This window comes from Macrobrachium rosenbergii, chromosome 55, assembly GCF_040412425.1.
Source record: "Macrobrachium rosenbergii isolate ZJJX-2024 chromosome 55, ASM4041242v1, whole genome shotgun sequence".
NCBI classification, from domain to species: Eukaryota; Metazoa; Arthropoda; class Malacostraca; order Decapoda; family Palaemonidae; genus Macrobrachium; species Macrobrachium rosenbergii.
In genome coordinates, this window is record NC_089795.1 from 56,936,985 (window position 1) to 56,956,679 (window position 19,695).

The window sequence follows — 19,695 nt, forward strand, 5'->3', positions numbered from 1 at the left end:
GTTCTGACTGCTTTGTTTACAAGGTGGAATCACAGTCTCGTTATTTAATAGACACTGTGTGTATATATATATATATATATATATATATATATATATATATATATATATATATATATATATATATATATATATATATATATGTATGTATGTATGTATATATATATATATATATATATATATATATATATATATATATATATATATATATATATATATATATATATATAACATTTAAGTAAATAAAATGTGTTTGTATGGTAGTATACAGAGATATCAAGGATTTCTTGCATGATTGTATTCATGTATTTACAAGCACAAACATGTAATTTCGTAAGAAACTACATGCTTTTTTTAATAGTTATAATCTTGACCATCCAGATCCAATATGTGCGCCTCTAATCTCCATAACTATAATGAGAGTAAGGAAATAAACTATGTATTCCTTCTCTACTTATAGAGACAGGTATCGACGAGAACTGGAGAGAATCCACCTAGAAATATTTCTTTCGAAAGTGAAAGAAGAACTGAATTGTCCTTTCTTTCGTGTACAGTTATTATCCACGACACTAATTAGCCCAGTGAAGAAAGATAATCAGCATAGCTGTCCATCCTCGAAAATATCCTCCTTATTACGTTCTTTCGTGTAAAGCAAAATGACACCGAGTCAGGTAACAGAAGAGTTGAATCTTCAAATAATGGAAGGAATGTTGAAATGATGCTGTGCTCTTAAATATTGATCCTAAAAACACTATCTGAATGAAGATCTACAACCAGGTCATAGGACTATGGAATTCCGCATTCATGCTATAATGGAAATAAGTTAAATTTTATCTCTTTGAAAGACAATATGCATCACTGATGTATCACTAGAAGGGTGAAGTGCACCATATTTCTACAAACAGTTTAAAATTATAAAAAAAAAAAAATCCACATCCACAGGTTCGCTTGGCATATATCCCCTCGATTTGTTTTCATTCGCTTTTCATAAAATTTCTACTTACATCGAACGAAATAAAAAAAAAAAATATGACACAGGATAACTAGGCTAAATGTTGAAATTTTGGTTACATTAAATTTTTCTTAACCTTACAAACCAACCATTCCGAATGAAAGTGTGCAAATAGTGAATCTCCAGTTGTTTTAGGATGCAGATCTAGCTTTGATGCAGACCCTTTGCCAAATGGTCACTTGTTCCTCTTGTCTGCTTTCATTCGAAAGCAATCAATGCACTTCAATGCATATTTGGACGTATGGTCGTTGTCCTATTGTCTGTTTTTATACAATGCCAGTTTCACTAAAAACTTTTGTTTCAGAGATCATATTTCCAATAGAACGTCACTCGATCGTTATGTTACTCTCTGCGTGGTATTTTATGCATCCATGATGAGTCAAGACCTTTTGGTAAAGAATATACCTCTTATGCAAATTTCAACAAGTCACCTTGTCATATTTAGACTTAAATCAAGATCCCCCTAAATTTCCCTCTCGGTGATGACTTATATCGGTGTGATACCATTTAGAAAAATTGATCTTCTCTCTCTCTCTCTCTCTCATTCTTCTCCACTTTCAGCAATGGCTTGGAAGTTAAACAGACTTTAGTCCACTTATGTACTAGGTAGCATATACAGTTCTTCATAATGAAATAAGAATGCAATTATCTATGATACCGAGATATAATAATATGCAAATTAGACAGTAAATTATCACTATGGTATCTGTTATGACAATTTAAAACAAAAATTCTAAGTTTCAAACATACATTCATATACAGGCACAGACTAGTACAAACAATTAGTATTGTATATAGTATATAGTATATATATATATATATATATATATATATATATATATATATATATATATATATATATATATATATATATATACACATGTATGTATGAATGAACTGAGAAAATGACGCTGGGAAAGATTAAAAAAGATATGTGACAATTTCAAAGCCACGAGATACTTGGAGATGTTCAGTTCACCTTTTCCTTTTCCCCCACCATATTACTACTCTCAAAAAGAAAAGATCCTTACTTGCAGCAGATAACACGGAAAATCATTCCCCTGATCGCTGGGCTCCGCTCTGTTTCTTTCTCATTTAACCTTTATCAAGAAATTCCGTTTTTCAGTTCGACCTCAAAATTGTATAGTTTGATGTACCTACTGCTGTGTTTCCGATAATATCTTTCGGTCAGTTTTATGAATATTAACCTATCAAAACCTTCGGCATATCTGACACTTGATAAGCACTGAAATTGACGTTTTTAATTATATAAAGAAATGGCAATGACTCTCAATTTCTGTTATATTACGTGATGGGAAAATGATAATTATGAAGGTTGCGATTTGCGTGGAACGTCCACATATTGCGTGTCAGATATTGAAATATTCACAGAGAATCTTCACAATGTGTTCTACTAATAGTACAAAGAATAATAATAATAATAATAAATAATAATAATAATAATAATAATAATAATAATAATACCGAGGTAGTATGTTTTGTTTCCAAAGTTCCTTCATAGGATTCATTTTAAATACAATATCAATTATACCCACATAAAATCAGCCTGCATTATTTATTCCTCGAAAGTGGATTGATAAACAAATAATGAATTAACTGAAGGGAGCATTTAATATCAAAATAATGGAAAGCCTTTTTTAACTGATATTACCTCCGACAACGAGATTAGTAGGAGGCCGTGTTTTTTGCCCCGTCTGTCTGCTTTGTGCTCGTGTGCTTGTTTCACCAAAATAGCTCCAGTGTGCCTGATATGATCTGGATATATCCTGGTAAACACAATCGCGGGGCAACCTCCTCCTCATGATTAGTTTTGTAGTGTAAATCAATAAGGAGAGAACGGGTATTTTTCCGAAACTTGCTGGGGAAATCCGGTGATCTAGTACCGTAGGTTTTGTGCCAATTTAATGATAATATACAGCCCTACTTTGATTGGTACGGTTGGTGATTGCCTTAAGTATATCTTAGTTTAACCAGACCACTGAGCTGATTAACAGCTCTCCTAGGGCTGGCCCGAAGGATTAGATTTATTTTACGTGGCTAAGAACCAACTGGTTACCTAGCAACGGGACCTACACTTATTGTGGGATCCGACCACATTATGACGAGAAATGAATTTCTATCACCAGAAATAAATTCCTCTAATTCTTCATTAGCCGGGTAGGGGAGTCGAACGCTGGGCCAACAGCGTGCCAGGCGACAGCTCTATCCACCCCTCCAACGAAGAAGATGGTGATTGCCTTAATGATGATATGATTCCATTTCTGTTTTTGATTCTGTCCTTGCTATGACGTAGTCGTTGACTTTAATGTTGGCTTGGTTATTCATCATGATGTTTAATGAGAAAGTTTATGTGGTCTTTTGTTCTAACGTCATTAATCTCTGAGTTTAATGCAAGTTTTCGTGGTATTCAGTCGAAAATTTTTCTTTTCTTTTAAATCTTATGACTTGTTGAACCCAAAAGCACGTCATGTGAACAGCCTAATGGTACATTTTCTTCCTAAAGCTTTCCTACATTTTACGTCCATAAGCAGTCTTCGGTCTGAAAATATTCAACAATCATTAATCTAGAGTCATGTTTTGATATTTAATGTCGGTGGGAATCTTATAATAAAAAATGCGGAAACTTCTTATGAAAATGAATATGGTCAAAGTATGGTACAGAGGGATATTCAAGCGGTCCTTGTAGTAATAATGGAAACGCCCACACAAGTAAACATGGACCAATTGCCGAGAGAAAATGTTATGATTAATCACCCTTATGCGAACAATGCATCAGTGTTTATTCAGAGACTGATAAATTATCGTCCAAAGCTAGTAATGGATCATCGTGTGATTTACTTGTGCCGAGCCATACTCCGACAGGACATTAATACAATTATAACGCTCGATTCATCACAAATCTCACATCGATCCAGCTTCCAGAGCAAGATAATGGCGCTAGTCTAAAGTATCAGATTTTACGGTATTCCAAAGGAAAACAAAAAACTTAAATATAAACAGTGGAGTATCCGGGGTTTACAAAAGAAGATGATATCATTATCTTAGAAAATACAAAATGTTAAACACCATCACGACGCAGCAGTGTGGTGAGTAGCTTCGTCAGTCATGAATAGAGACAAGCAGTTGCACTACGCGTCAGTTTTGCTACGAATGAAATAGCAAAGATGTATGAATCATAGGTTTTCATCTTAACCAGTGAAGAATTAATTTTCTCATAACGTGTTTGGTTATGGTCCTATTTTAAAAGACAGTCCAGTTTTGACTGACATTCATCAAATGGCCGAAAACTAATACCGTAACCTTTGGTAATAGTCTGAAAGAGCTTGAAATCCAAGTAAGGAGCATCCTGGTATTTAATTTCTCGTAGTTATAAGGAATTTGTCTGTCCTTGTTGAAGAAATTTATATTGGATTACATCTATGGAAAACCGAAAACCTAAAAGAAATTAACGTGCGTGTATATATATATATATATATATATATATATATATATATATATATATATATATATGTGTGTGTGTGTGTGTGTGTGTGTGTGTGATTCTGTGCGTGTGATTCTGACATATATATATGTATATACTCTCTATATATATATATATATATATATACACTTTCTACTATATATATATATATATATATATATATATATATATATATATATATATATATATATATATATATATATATATATATATATATATATATATATTTATATAAATTATATTCAAGGATGACGGTGGGCTACAAATCGGTCCGGATGAGATATTGGATTTGGATCTTAAGTTTTGATTTTAAAAATTCTAGCACGGCCTAAATATTCTGTTAATCTACATTAGTCCGGAATTCACGCTCCCTTGCCCCTGATATTACGAGATAGTATTTGATTACTCAAGGCATTAGGTAACGAAAATTATCTTCGATATCGGCAACGATTACAGACATTATCATCAATTTCTGTCTGAATGCCATATTTCCCTTTCAGTTTCATTGAGAATTAATCTATATATAAAACACTGGAGGGCATAGGATACAAAAACCTTTTAACAATTCGGAATGGAACTATATAGTAAAATTCCAGCAGTGAGGACACAGCTTCCACCTATCATTTCCCTCCCTCTCTCTCTCTCTCTCTCTCTCTCTCTCTCTCTCTCTCTCTCTCTCTCTCTCTCTCTCTCTCTCTCTCTCTCTCCGTCCATCTGACGTTTATTTGGATATTGGCTTTATTCACGACCATTTTGAACTTCATCACGCGATATGTATTGTCATAAACTTTTATTCTAGTTTAACCGTCATTCCATTAAAAATGCGTTCATAAATACAATACATCTGCAATGACAACTCCTTAACAGAGATACATACTAACAGGTTTTCATATTTTAATTCCCGGATAACAGGTAGCTTAATATTTATGAAGGTTTTCCAAATGAAAGCTCTCTAAATTTTCCATGCTATTTGAATTAACGAATGAATCCAGAATTTAAAGAGAATAGTGGTAACAAAACTAATTCGTTGGCAAGTGAACAGTGAATCAGCCTAGGTCATACATAAAATTCCAAACCATCTACATAATGATCAACAAAAGAGTCCGTACTTCCCGTGGGTCACAAACCCTTGTATAGATTCGTGATCAAAGTATGAAGAAAACGAATACAGGATGTAAACTTTCACACAATTCTGCTTCTATGTGTGTATGTTTACATAGAGGAGGGGGGTGGGGAGCAGGTTGAGAGGAGGTGGTGTTCTGTGTCTCTTTCCCTCTCTCTGGCGCAGATCAAATAACGGAGACCCACCAATCCCGTATCACAAACCCAGACTCTAATGAAGATGGATCTACGATGACCGAACTCTGAGGCCGATCAAACAATACTCTCTGATGAGGATTTAATCACGGAATCCCTTCCCGAGAAACTCTAGGAATCTTGGCACTAATAATCTAACACGGAAGAAGAGAAGGAAGGCATCGATCAGATGCAGGATGATGTCAATGTAAAACAAGTAAAAAATACGTCAGAGTTTCTTCGATGCAATCGAGTTTTTTGTAAAGCGTAAAATGCTGTATGAAACTCTCAGTTACGCTATGAAACATTCAGCCACGGACCCGTGGTGGCCTGTGTTGTTGCCAGATGCACGATCATGGCTAACTTCAACTTTAAATAAAATAAAAACTACTGAGGCTAGAGGGCTGCAATTTGGTATGTTTGATGATTGAGGGTGGATAATCACCATACCATTTTGCAGCCCTCTAGCCTCAGTAGTTTTTAAGATCTGAGGGCGGACGGACAGACAAATAACCATCTCAATAGTTTTCTTTTACAGAAAACTAAAAAGGGGAACTATAAGAAAGGGAAAAGGTGACGTGGGAGAAAAATCGGTAGATCTGAAAAGGACTCACCATTTCATTCTGGTATTAGCACCGTATCGCTAATAATCCTTGGCTAAAGGAGGAAGTCATAAGGATAGATGAAAAAAAAATATTAACAAAATGTGAAGAAACTAAGCAAAAAAAAAAAAAAACAAATAAATAAATAAATAAAACCTGCCATAACTTTACAGGAGTGAATCTGACTGGGACGGTTAACTATTTACTAATGTTGTTACTTTCACTCTTTTTAACCTGGCCTTGCCTGATTTCTTTTGCTCTGGTTTATATTCGTCCCTGATTCGGTAATTTACCTTTTTTTTTTACTTTTCAGTAAATTCATCTGATCATCTACCCAATCCGCCAGACTGAATTTCAGTTAGACTATAGGAGCGCTAAAATTTTTCCTGGCCTTTCTTGTCACGGCTAATCATTCATTATAAATGGAAGACTACATAGTATGACAAAAATACACCCAAACTGATGAGTGGGCCTTGATAAATACTATCTTGAATCCAATATTCCTAATTTGTAACCGAAAATATTTGCTCAAAACAGTAAATAATAAATAAAGCACCAAAGAATGGTCATCTCAGAGCATTCCACTCTCCAGGTATTTTCTTGACCTATATAGTTATGCTCACACTTTCCATTCATTTTATTATCTCTTTTGTTCACGGTGGAAGCGCCTGGGTGGCTTGATTGAATACAATAGCTCTATACTGGGTATATCAGTAACATATCGGACAGATGCTGCGCAAACTTCTTTGTTGGTATCTTTTTGTTTTAATGCCTGCTCTTGGTGAGATTCTAAATCGGAATTGTTTAAGACATAGCCAGTTTGACCATCCATTGTTGTTCATTCGTGGAAAAGAAAAATCGATATCAGTTCAAAACTCGCAATAAAGATGGACATTCAGTTCTGAGAGGCATGTTACTGAAATGAAGCTTTCTTTATAATATCACAATGGAAAAAGTCTACTTTATACCATTACGAAGTAAAGCTGAAATGAATTTATAAAAGGATTGCGCAGAACATTTAGCTTTCAACATTTCATTATTCACGCAAAAGGATAATCTCTCCTGGGTTCATGAAATACTGCAAACCGCCTAATTTTAATGAGAATATGATAAATAGCATTAAAATCATGAAGACTTTAATGAGAACAATCACCAATTATCCCCTTTGCCAAATGAATGACCGATCTAATTAACACGGGTGAAAGTCCCATCTGTTCCAGCTGCCCTTAACATTTCAAACTCAGCACCAGAAGGAATCCTTCTACTCTCGTACGTTCTTGTATAACAAAGATTACACAAACGCATGTGATTTCTACTGCATACGCAGTGCATACGAGGCTACCAAGATCTTTTTTAAGAAAGATTAGGAAATACATTTATTTGTATAAATAAGAGTGGGATTCAAAAATTAAGAATAAGAATGAATGTGGAAAGCAAAGGTACTTTCAGACATTAAGTATGGAATACGAGCAAGGATTCAAACTGGTGAAAAGATGATTACAGAATTCAATATTTCTTTCTAAGAATGATTATGATTATTTAAAAGGGTATTAAACAGTAAGAATGGAAAAATACGTGATTAAAATTACATTCAGGAAATGCTCATGGAAATTGAAATATGGCTCTAAAAATAGGCCTATGCACCGAATTCAAACTTCAGTTAAAGAATGTCTAGACGTTAAACAAAATTAATGCAGTTAAACATTTGAACCATCAAACCCATTCTAAAATTGCGGAGAGAATACAGGAAATCTTTTCGAGAATATTTGTGGCTTTTCAAAAAATTCCCCCAACAATGAGTAGGGAACCCATTATATCCCGTCGATTCCAGCCCGTTAGGTGGAACAGAGAAACCCCTGAGTCTCACCCCGATAAAGCCGAGATTTCCACAGAGTAAAACCTTAATAAAACACTGAACTGTACTACCATACCTTTCCGGGCCTAAATTTGAATGCATTCCCTGTACAAATCCTCAGGCTCTGGCCTAAATGCCAATAGAGTCTATTTCCACGGCTCCCAAAAGCCCCTCTGTGAGCTCTATCTATATCACTTCAATCCTCCGCCGAAGGAGTTATGAATGGATATCATAAAAGGAATATTTATGTAGAATCACATCCTTGCATTCTCTCTCTCTCTCTCTCTCTCTCTCTCATGTGAATATAAATATAAAATATAACATATATATATATATATATATATATATATATATATATATATATATATATATATATATATATATACATATATGAAGGGTAGCTCCGAGAGAGTGAATGTAAATATAAATATATATATATATATATATATATATATATATATATATATATATATATATATATATATATATATATATATATATATATATATATATATATATATATATATATATATATACCCATATGAAGGTAACTCAGAAGAGTGAATATAATATATATATATGTATATATATATGTAATAATATATGTATACATATATATATATATATATATATATATATATATATATATATATATATATATATATATATATTTATGAAGGTAGCTCCGGAGGGTGTTACGATTTCAGGTCTGGGATGAGGTTGCCAGCACCATAGTCCTCTTAAGGGCATGAAACTATACAGCAAAACTCTGGTAGTGAGGACCCAGCTCTCTCTCTCTCTCTCTCTCTCAGCTTAACAATTTCCTTTCACTGTTTTGTGCGCATTACTCAAGAGATTCTCCATAGCCATACCACAACTTTGAGAGATGCATTTCCCGCTTAATTCAAAAATTTACTCCTAGCTGTATCAATTCTATTACGGAGTACTTTGAAAATGATACGCCCAGGTGCCTGCTGTCAAGGCTATCAGATAAAAATGACTGAAAATCAGCAGTAGGTACACAGGCGAATAAGGATATTATATCGAAACTTACAAGCCTTAATCTGTACATTTTGTAATTTATCTATTAAGTATACATTATCTTTCATATTCGAATTAGAAACAATATCTGCCAATGGAAATATATACAAGGTGTTTTCACTAAATTATGTGAAGCAGAATTAACATAACTAACAATCAATTAGCCTGTACTTCTGCCAGGCTCTCCCGTTTCATAGAACACACTTTGTTGAAATGTATACTTGCAACAGTTTATCACTTTGTACTGTAGTGGACTTTGTATGAGTGAGCGTTGAATATTATAATGACATACAGTATCATAATATGAGCTAATTCTCCGCAACAAAATTTACTATAAAATTTAAACGAACTGATCATGGAAATTATAATTTAAAAACAAACCATTTTGACTAATACGGAAGTCTATTGTTATAGAAGAAATACTGGTACGGTGACTGGTAACTATTCTGAGGAAAATCTGAATTCACCAGCAGCTTCTGAAATTGTTTACTACAAGATTTCTGGTGTATAATAAATCTTTCATTTTCCACTTACTCCCCGCTCTGTTGCTCTCCGCTTCCTGAATGTGTTTGTTTCCTAAAATCCAGATTTGCCGTTCTTAGTTGCAAAAGCGCTCTTCAGATTGCACCCCAAATAATCTTTACCATCACGGGGATTGAACAATTTTTGATTCAGAGTCTGTTCTTAATTCCTTAGACTAAGATATCATTCACCTTCTCGCATCATTCTTTCAAGGCGAGGGTAAAAGTTGGAAGATTTCACTTTCGTGCCTTCTCTTCTTATTTTCACGAGGTGTGAAGTCTAAACTGCTGTCTTCTAAAAGTCTTGAAATCTCACCTTTCATTCCAGACATTGGGAGAATTTTTTGCGATCCCTTTATAGAAAGCTATCTGCTGCCAACTCACCATTTAACGTTACTCATTATCTAGGAAATTAAACATTTCAGCTTAAATAGCTAAAAAGGTATTATAGTCATCATCTAGTTTTTTAACATCATTAATGTTATTTTGTCGTTCATGTTATTATCCTTTTCAGTCTGTTTATGCTAACGTAAGGCCACCTTCATATGACAACAAAAACAGTAATCATTTGTTCTCAGCCGAATTCATCCGTATATCAAAAGGCTCTTTAAAAGAATGAAAGATTTCAAGATCATCCGGAACCTTGTCTCAATCAACTTCCCCGAAGCAATGGCTTTAATTGCTTATTCTCAAACACTTTTATACTGCTTACATCGTCCACGTCTCCCAGCTACTTCCACTGTTTCTGAATCAACCACTTTCTTATTTATGGTCCATGTTCAACTGTGGGTTATTTTCTGAGGAATAGAGGTCAAGGATATTGTGAAATTAGAAATGACGAAAAGTTTGAGATTTGCGGAAAGCAAATATACTAGGGGAATGAAAAAAACTTTGAAGTGGAAGGTATACATAACCGAATATCATGCGCAGATTAGGAAAGAAAGGACAGCAATGGAAGAATGGAAAGAGTAAAGAATGAAGAAAAAGAGGGGAACATGGAGCTGCTGTAGATGTGGAAATGATGAGATGGGGGAGTAGGACGAACGCCATTGGACATTTTATGAAAAATAAAGACATTTTTCTGGCAGCGTCCCTCTCAGGCTCCCCTCCTTGGAAAAGGGCCGCATAAACGACAATGTTTGTCTATTTCATATCTCTTCTTCTAAAGAAAGAAAAGCTATGAAACTCGAAAAAGAAAGGGAGTTGCACGGTGGAGGAGAGGACGACTGAGGAGAATAAAAGAAAAAGAAAATAAAGGGGCTCAGTGGAAGAGGGAGAAAACAGGTTAGGGCTGGGAAAGAATTCTTGTATTAATTCTGGGAAAAGATGTTTTGGGGATGTGTTGGAGGGCTGAAGAGCAAATAGATTTCAGAATAAATTCAGATAATTAAAACGACTGACATCGATTGATTTTAAGTCAACTGAAATCAAAACTACCAGGGTCATAAATAAAATAATGTAATAGTTGGTTGTGTGCGTAGTTAACATGGTTAAGAACAGTTGTTAATGAAGGATGGAAAATTCGGAAATGGAATAATTATCGGGAGTTGTGGTGTTTATGAATAGCAGTGATACTTCATATTACTCATCAACAATAAAAAAAAAAATAAAACCTACTGTGCTGAAAAAGGAACGTAGGCCACAAATGGAAAGCTTGCTAATTGTCTGTAGCTTACAACAGGAGGATAAATATCGCCACAGGTGTAATTAATGCATGAATATGATTGCATGATATAAACATCATGAAAAATTCTCCCAAAGATTAACTGTGCAAATCAGAGTTTAGTGTTGGTCTCAATAAATTCTCAGTCGGTGTAATATTTTGATTTACAATATTCAAAGACAGTGGTGCTTATTTCCTTGGAAACCATAAGCTCGTTTGTCCTGATAATGGAAAACTCAAATATGTTCTCTTCATTGCTAAAATGATTGGAATATCCACTTAGGTCTCATGAGAGCATTTCATCAAGGTAATAGATAGGCATACGAGTACGAAAAATTTGGCCACAAGAGGGAAGAAATTTGATAGTCTTACGCACACCTGTATTCTGAAAATACCTTAATCTTACAACATAAAGTTATATAAGTAAATAAAGGTAGAACCCTTAACAAAATTAAATCATAAAAATGTAGTTCAATGGCAGATAATGACTCGCTTAACAATACTGACTAGTAAATGCAATGTTTTTATCATTCATAGACATTAATGTTATACATGATAGCCTTTTAATACTTTAAAAAAAATGAAATTATTCCTAAGCTTCTTGCAAAACACGATCAAAGTTTACTTACTTAGACAACTCGAAAAAATACTAACAGCAGAGATATCTTATCTGACGGAAGAACTGGTATGAAAGCGAAACGTCATGATAATGAAGATACCCATAAATACATACAAATGCAATGATTATTTATATATATATATATATATATATATATATATAATTATATGTACAGTATATGTATGTATGTGTGTATATACACACACACACATATATATATATGTATATATATGTGTGTGTGTGTGTATTTGTGTACATATGGGTGTAAGAGTGTATCTAACCTTTTAATGTCTTATCGAAATCAATATTAAGCATTCCTCCACTCTATTCGTAAAAGTTATGCAACAAATAATGAAAGATACCCGGATAAAAGAGAAAAACACCCATATAACGAAATAACTGAAAACTGAAATAATCCGGGAATGTAAAAGAATGACGTAAAAGGACTCCCCTTTTCCACAGAGTATGGGGACCTTGCCCTATCCATTCAGAAAAAGGGTCAGGAAAACAATGTTAAAAACCCTGCCCAGTCACGCAAAGACCGACAAAGACCCAAAGGGGAATGCTAGATATTGCGACTGGCTGGCGATAAGAGAAAATAAAACGAAAAAAATTCCCGGATCAAGTCTACAAATATATTGATAATCGATAGTCACCATGAAGGACGGTAAAAGCAATCGAGTAGTGCAAACACAGACCCTCTGGTGACAGCAGGACATGAGCGTGGAAACTGTATTTCCAGAGAGTCCAGAGGATCCAAAAGTCCAAAAGAGAAAACGTACGAAATCTAGCAAGCCTGCTTTGGCGAAACTAGATGAAAAACCAAAGAAGCACCAGCTGACAAAATTTAACTGAATCGCTCATTATTAATATGGTAATTAACTATCTTAATCACTGTTGTTAATATGCCTTAGAAGGAATAGTGCATAAAAGCATTTGCATAAAATAAATCACACAAATTTTAAAGCATACAATGAATCTATAAAGAAATGGGAAAACTAACATGCATTGTTTGACAAAATGCAAAAAATGGAATTGGATAATGGCAATAACGTCTATATAGCTTTGAATAAAGGAAGGAAAGCTATTATCAAAACTGTAAAATATATCATTAGAAAACATTAAAACCGTAATAACTATTTGAGGCCAGTTCCTTGGTACTACAGAAAGGATCGCACTATTAGAGTAAAAACTTACAGAATGATTCGTCTTTAACTGAGACGTAAAAATGAAAATGTTAGGGAAATAAAGCTTCTAAAATCTTGACAGAAATCTCAGTATACATAATACTTTTGCAGAATAAAGATTTTAGGGTGAAACTGTATGGGAAAGCCTCATACTTGGAAACAAAAAGAATATACACGGTCTTGCAGGTTCAGGAGAAATGAAAGTTAAACCAACATTTTTCCTAGCTCAAAAATAATAATACATAGGAAACAACAATTAGGTAAGACGATTCGTCAATAGATAAAAGATATTTTTTCATTATATAGACGGAGGAGCAAAGAACCTGCAAATATTTACTACCGATCATCTTCGTTTGCTATTTGCTGAAGTACACTTGACTTTCTCAAGGTCTACGCTTCATATATCAGCAAACCATGGAGAGTAACACAAAGTTCCGGAAGCTTACATGCAGCAGGTGGTTTGCAATGACCATTCCAACGAATAAAAATGTTTACACAATAAAACAAAATATTTGAGAAAGCAGGGCTTTGCAAACACACCCACTGCCGTATATAAATAGCTGCGTGCTTCAAATGTACCAGCCGGCTGCCATGGTGAAGATGAGTTGTTATCGACCCCAAGAACATTAACTTATATTCAACAGGCATACGTACGACAGAGTCGTATCAACTTTCTTGATAGTTTAATGGTCAGCGTCGCTGAAAAGTCGCCGGTCAACTGATGACGGATCGCTTATCAGGGATGCATTCCCCTTCGGTGCTTATCCGAGTTGAGCAATTTAATATGAAACCACTTTTATAGCTTACTATATATATATATATATATATATATATATATATATATATATATATATATATATATATATATATATATATATATATATATATACACACACACACATATACACACCATGGGCTACCTTTACTATATGGAATTCTGTTTTTAACAGAATATATTAGACATATATATATATATATATATATATATATATATATATATATATATATATATATATATATATATATATATTAATTTCTTCCATACTGAGATAAATATGATATTTAAGTATATATATTTTCAATGTATAAAATTCTGAAGTTGCCCTCCAGGAAGCTACACTCATTTTGACCGTCTTGTTAAAGGGACACAGTTTGACACTTGATTTTCAGTTTCCTCTGTCGTGTCTCTGCTCATAGTCCCCAGTGCCGGAGAAAACTTATGGCTTTCCTCTCATCTTATTCCTGTACAATTCTGATAAAACAGAACTGTATAAGATAACCACGATAGACACGTTATTCTCTGACAGTAGTGAGTGGTATTGAATTGTTTGGAGATTTACTTGTCCGACACAAAAGCAGAAAGAAAAATGAACAAAAACAATCGTCCATGTATTTTATGATGCATCAGAGGTATGTGCGGTGGACGAATATCCTTTCCCATAAATTTGAGGCTTCCCCTAGGAGATCCATTTCTGTCGTTACCAATTAGTGTCGGAGATCCCGGACATACAACATAATCCAGGAACTATTTTTCCACTCGGAAAACGGACTCGATTGACCATTGAAAGGTGAATGGCTGAGATGGACCAATGGCCTCAAAGAGATTAAATAAATAAATAAATAAAATGATAAAGTGAAGTATACTGGTACTTCGAAAGATATTCCGACGAAGTAAGTTAAACAAATCTTACGGCATATAAAGAAAACTAGGAGGGTGTAAGGAACACGTTTCAATTTAAATATGTACAATAGGAGCATTTAGTAAAAATCCTATATGCTTAATTACAGAACGACTGACTTGACCTTTGAAAGTAGTAACTCGGGTATGTGTTGAATCCCAAACTCTATGTTTATGTCTTCCTTCTGTCTTTACTGATGAGTGGAATCTTATTTTTCCATTGACAGCTTTCCTTACGCCTAGATGCCCAGAACCTCATTAAATCAAGGGAATTTCTTAGTATGCAGTACGGCATTGACTCGTACTAACCAGTGCATGGGTCTTATAAGCGCTGCTCGACCCATCAAAGAATGAGTAAGGTCAACATAAAAAAAAATGTCAGACGCCTGAGACATCCGAGGAGCAGGTCGTAGGACAATCAATCGCATCAACCTCGTAATTCTTGTTAGAAGCCTTAAGGATAAGAACTTCTGGAGGAGCCCCTTTTAATGGAAAACGCCTGCAAATAGGTTATACACACACACATATATACATATATGTGTGTATGTATGTATGTATGTATGTATGTATGTATGTATGTATGTATGTATGTATGTATGTATGTATGTATGATGTACAACTTTTATTAAGATATAGACCAAGATGAATTCAATTTTAATTTACTACATTATGTAGATGAAATATAATGAAAATACTCATTGTTCTTCTGTCTTTAAATAAATTGTGAAAATCTCTATATTGGTTAGTAGTTCTCAGATAAATATTCCTGCTCGCCTGATGCTATCATTTATCAAGGCGCACAAAATATACGATTTATGAAATAACAAAACCTACAGATCAAAACCCCTAATCTAGATCAAACAGGAAGAATGCAAAGAAAAGAATAAAATGAAAAGTGTATGGAGTGTTAGCGTAACGAGAAATCCTCGTAAAGTTCAGTTCAGTCGGATGAAAGATGAGTATGCTGGTTACTGATAAATAAAACAAAAAAGAATGATAACAAATAACAACTATAAATTGTAAGTTTGATTTCCACTGGAAACTCTAGTGAAATGGGAACAGAATATATTCAGTATATATATATATATATATATATATATATATATATATATATATATATATATATATATATATATATATATATATATATATATTTATAAATATAAATATGTATATATATATTTATAAATATAAATTATATATATATATATATATATATATATATATATATATATATATATATATATATATATATATATATATAATATATATATATATATTTGTGTGTATACGATAGATGAAACAAAACTTGTGACCTTTTTCTTTACAACTGACGATAGCAAAAGCATATATGCAGCAGATATTTATCATGCAAATCTAAAAATATGATTCTCAAGGTATTAGCCCTGTATATAAGTAATAAAATTCATGATGGTTTACATTCATGAGATCTGCAAAAGATTACTGACATACAAAAAATATTGTGAACAGGACAGAATAATCAGGTTGTTAATACTTAAATAGTTACAGTAAAGGAAAGGTGGCAGACTAAGCATCCTAAATAATAATAATAATAATAAAAAAAGAGATTAACATAAATGAACACAAGCAAGTAAACGTAACTCATCCATCTTGGATTAACCTCTGGACAAGCAGGATTAATGAAGGTTCCTCCTTCCCTTGGATGAATATAAACCGGCATTTTCAGCGGAGTAAAGGAACCTGTCTTAGACAAAAAACACTATGAAAAATGTTTAACATTCACATGGATTCGAAACAGCTGTTGTGGAAACTAGAGACCGGACGATTCTTCAAAGAGGATCTCTGCTTTAAAGTAGTCATCGACTCGCAGTCAAGAGATTCATAATGTTATATTGTAACGTTCCGTGTGATTTTTTTCCCAACTCGTAGAAGTCTTTTTCATTTCACGCCCAGGTGATTCCTACTTTAAGGCAACTTATAACATCTTCAGCAAAAAAATCTTTTATCTTCTCTATGGAAAAACAATGAAAGAAAATTCTCTTCACATTGACTGATAATTTCTCCATACAGTCCACAGGCCGCTTCGACTTACACGTAGGCAGGCTTATATGATCCCCTATAAACATGTAAAACACGCATACTTTAAGATCAAGTCAATGCTAACATATTTAGGTGATTGACCTCAAGATTCTTGATATTTCCAGAAGTGCCAAGGATATTTTATATAATATTAGAAAGTACATGAAAGAGACGAAATAGCTGGAAGTTAAGCCAGTCTCTAAAACAGGATATTCTGTCCGCATTTGCGTCACTTGCTTAGGAAACCAACATGGTTTGTGAAGCTGCCTTAAGAGAATGAGCGAAATAAAAAAAAGTGTGGAACCGCATCCTTAGAAAGATCAAGCAGAAACAGGGAAGAAAATATTGTAAATATAACATCGCCGGCAACAAATAAATAAAAAAAGAACACTAATAATCAAAGGAAATAAGAAACGTGGTAAGCGTGGTGACAAAGTAGCTATCCACGTCCGATGTTACGAAAAGCGTTGTAAATCTTTAGTTATGAAAACACACTTGTGTAGCCCTTCTTTCCAAGCTTCAATGCTATCAAAACGTATTTCGAATCCCTAGTTCTTCATAACATGGAATAGCATTTCCGGTGAAAAATATGTTTTTACAACCATATCGGGAATCGGGATTTCCTCTGTATTACCAATAAATTTCATCGAATCGTATTTCTAGACGTGGAAGCGGTCATGACTAGCGCCTTTTCGCGTCTTGAAAATTTGATATTCGACAAAATGAAGGAAAAAACCTTGCTCATTCGCTGCCATCATCAATCTTCATTCTCGAAGGTTTCGGTCTTTATTATTTATCGTAGCTTGCCTTGCATCAAAGTCTCTCGAAGCTCAAATATTATGTTTTATCTACCATATTCTTTAGAATGAAGTAACAGTACCAAACCTTCTCAGGATGCCTCTTTGATTGTAACGTCATCTGTACTAGGCATGTCCATCATTTCGGTGATGTTTAATATGATTTCAAAGATGTACAACTTGCAATCATAAATAATAAATAAACGAATATTAATCGAAGCCTAAATATCCACACGAAATTCCTGTAGAAAATGACATTATTTGACTTATGCAAACGATAATAATATAAATACAAGGAAAGGCTAATATACGAAAACATATGTCACAATAACATGCAGAGCTTAACGAAAAAAGCTGGTTTGCATTTCTAGGATCTTGACGTTGAATGGGAAAGGATACATTATAAAAATAATAATACTGTGTATTTACTATATCAGCAAATTTAAAGGAATATAAAAACTATCATTCAATTTTTAAAAGGATGTAGGCAAGTACCACTATTTAGGAAATATACCTAAGGGATAAAAGACAACGGCAAAGTCCTTTTACAATTAAAAAACACTGAATTTGAATTTGTTACTTAGATGTCATACTTGGATGAAAGCATTTTGGCATTGCTTGGCAGTTAACCATTTCGCTAATTAAATAGTGGAACGGTTTAACGCCTAGCTTCCTGGGCAAACCGACATCAGAACATCAGTCTACTTTTTATCTTTGCTATCATAATCGGTGAAGTGTCCTTATAGAGCTACATGAAATGCTACCTACTTTTTCAAAGTTACTGTACATCTAAACAGAAAGGTCATGTGTGTAATAATAAACATGAAGACCAAAGAAGAGAGGATGTAAAACATACAGAATAATAAACAAAGGCAAAGAGTATATGTATATGTGTTATATATATATATATATATATATATATATATATATATATATATATATATATATATATATATATATATATATATATATATATATATATGGTCATAGTACAGGAAGGGGAGACAGAAATGTGGTACCAACATTTAATCAAAGCAGACAGTCCTACGACTTGTAAAATCTATAGGTCATGCCGTTTTGCAACATCCGTCCTGCATGTTGCCGAAATATTCATATTCTTTTTTTTTATAATAAAAGTGCCCATGCGGCCATGTTTTTGTGCGGGCGCGTGTTTGTACAGATTAAAAATTAGCACCAAGCTCCTATTAAAGCAATTTAGAATAGAAATGGCCATATTGCCTGCCAGGACACTTCTTAACAACTAGAGAAAATATGATGATACGAATTGGTGTATGATTTTTTCAGCTCTGAGACTCTTCGTATAGTATAATTTCTAAAAATTCATGGTGAATTCGAAAAGGCATTTTCAATCTTTAATTTAGAAAACAGTTTCTCGATAAAAAAAAAAAATGCTACGCAACATATTTCGGCAACTTTCGTTAGTTAAAGAAAGGGTAATAATTCACATTATATAAATTTCATCTGAAGACTGATAAGCCGAACTAGCACTTTAGTTCAGTTCTATGGCCGTAAATATATTATAGATGATTAAGCTGGCCTTATGACAGCATGGGCTCTTGCTCCTGGAACATCTCGTAAACCTTGAACAAATGAAAATGTTACCGCGTTTCCAGGTACCGGATGTGATAGATTTTTCATCTTTTTTTTTTTAATTCAGTATCTCAAATAACTAAGGGGAATATTAGCTCAAAGTCTGTATTATGCTCAAACATATTAAAAAGGCACTAGGGTGTCGTATAGTATGGCCAATGTCCCTGTGTAAACATAAATTCCTGATATTTTAGACTTGCAATGGACTGTTTGTCCACAGGTAACTTTTCAAACCGATCAGACCTAGAAAATT